This window comes from Ambystoma mexicanum, chromosome 9 (assembly GCF_040938575.1).
Source record: "Ambystoma mexicanum isolate Mex_15411 chromosome 9, UKY_AmexF1_1, whole genome shotgun sequence".
NCBI lineage: Eukaryota > Metazoa > Chordata > Amphibia > Caudata > Ambystomatidae > Ambystoma > Ambystoma mexicanum.
In genome coordinates, this window is record NC_090931.1 from 1,395,160,847 (window position 1) to 1,395,163,303 (window position 2,457).

Genomic DNA, 2,457 nt, shown 5'->3' on the forward strand with positions numbered 1-2,457 from the left:
TGCCCAGTTTAGATGCAACGCGGGCCCAGGCTACCCATGTACAGGCCACAGAGATTTACCGCCGAATTACCAGAAAACTCGTAATGAGGCCCATAAGAACAAAACTAGTTCAATGATTTTGCTGCCAAACTAATTCATCATGGAATATAACTTGATGACAAAGAGCTCTGGGGCACCACAGCACATTGGGCCGAGGACCCAAAACCATCTTTCTGCAAAGAGCACACCTTTAGCCCCTGCTCCCCATGATACTCCTGGTGGACAGACCTTGAATAGTACTGGGCAACTTAGCTTGTTGTATAAACAAAGATAAGGTCCTAGATCCATTTACTTAGTGCTGGGATAGAAGGTTTCTGGCCTTTGTGCCTGGGCCATAAGCAACAAATGCCGATTACGATTTGCAGGAGGACTATGTGCGAGCCGGGTAAATATGAACTGCCCAGAAGAGGTGGTAATAATCTCCTATGGCATGAGGAAAGTACCTATACCCTTTTACAGTAGCACTCTGCCACCTTTGCAATTCCTCACGGCCTCAAAGTGTCACTCCCACACTACATCATGCATCCTCCAATGTGACCGTCCCTGCTTCTGGTGATTTGTGGACCTGTCAGTCCGTTTTTTTTTAAAGGTTTGTTTTTTATTTATTTGTCTGGTTAGACAACATTAGATACTCTGATTAATCGAAAAGACCAAATCCCAGATCGTCGTCTGATTCCTCAGGTTCTTCCACTTTCTTCTCCTCCTTAACAGCTGCAGCCGGAGCTGCAGCAAGAGCAGCGACAGGAGCAGCAACCACAAAAGCAGAGGGCTCAGCCAAGAAAGCCTTGACCTTATCTGCCAGTGGAAAGCTGTAGTTTGTCTCCACAGCTACAGCCAGACCTCTCTTGTACCCAATGATGACTGAATGAGGCACAGAAGCAATGGTGGCACGACCAATCTGCAGGCAGACACTTGCAACTTTGCGGACACCCTCCAAAAAGCGGACATGCAAGGCATCCTCAGTGATGTCCAGCACTTCAGGATTGTAGATGCTGCCATTATCATACACTTGTTGGATGATTAGCCCGAAGGAAAATGGAGTGATGTTCAGCATGTTTAGGAGTGTGGCTTCACTGGCACCCAATTTGTCACCTGTCTTGATGCGCTGTACATCACTCAAGATTTCAATGGCTCCTCTGGAGATTTTGGTGGTGATACCCAAAGCCTGGAAAAAAGACGTCTTTTCAGGTCCCAGCCCGGTGTTTTGAGCAGGTACAGTCACATCACAGGGCGCAGTTGCACCTGCACGAGCTGAAGCAGGCACCTTATTGGCCAACAGCATGTCCCTGATTTCTGTCAGATCTTCGTTGGTGAACATAAAACCAACGTTGCCTCGAACATGATTCAGAAGCTTCTCTAGGGCTGGGTTGTTCTCCAAGTGCCCACAATGGCCCTCCTCATCATGGTGTTCTTCCCCATAAGCACCCCAGCCTTTCCCCGCAGAGACATGCAGATCTGCTTCATTTGCAATAGTTGGATGATTTTGGTGAAGTAGTTGCCCTTCCACGTAGCCCTGTCTTCCCTGGGCATCTCAAAGGTGCAGCCAAGGATTGCCACAAAAAGAGTTTAAAGACGAGGTGTAACCTCACACGAGGACTGCGTGAAGAAAGAGCCCTGTCACTCAGTTCTGTAAGCAAGAAATGCTCTTTTAGCTGCATCGGGGGATGGCGAAGCTCCCTTTCGAGTCTTGGTCACTCTGATCACACGGCCGTCAGTCCTGTAACATTGTGCAGCATGCACACACACACACTCTGTTCTCTTGCCACACCTCAGCAATTGCTTTCCGCCAGTACAATTGGCTTTACAAAATACAACATACAAATAACTGCACCCCTTTGTTCCTTTGTATTCCGCCTTCGCTCCTTTAAATCTTATAATCTTATAATACGTGGCAGCCTGCAATACCTGTATAAAAGCCTGTACATGATGTACTTATTACAGGCTAGTTGTGACATCACTACCGACCAGTAATGAGACAATTACATCACTACTACTCTATAATCATACTGAATCCCATTACTGCGAGGTAGAATACTTTGCATGGAAAACAATTAATTTGTTGTGTAATGTGGACGTTTGTTGGAACTGTAAAAGAGAGGTGTTGTGGTTGTGTGGAAAGATACAATTATTTTGGGATGGTGTTTTTCAGAGAATCGAACTAGTTATGGATCTAGTTAAATATCGGATTGTCTAACAGTAAAATGTTCTGGGCATATAGAGCCCTTCTTCTAGCTAAGAAGGAAATTCTGAAAATTTGGAAAAGTGGAAAAGTGACACTTTCCCGAGTTTTGAAGATTGGTTGCAGAGTTTTTTCCTTTTGTCTAGGACAGAGAAAGTATCCTTTAACGCAACGGACCAACTTGATAAATATGAGAGGATTTGGGGTGCATTTAATGATCTTTATGCTTAGTTATTTAT

General features: G+C 45.3%; 1 pseudogene; it reads right to left on the reverse strand.

Annotated features, from left to right (window-relative positions):
- Positions 1-638: 638 nt before the first annotated feature.
- LOC138489147 (large ribosomal subunit protein uL10-like) lies at positions 639-1,652 on the reverse strand (annotated as a pseudogene).
- Positions 1,653-2,457: the final 805 nt, after the last annotated feature.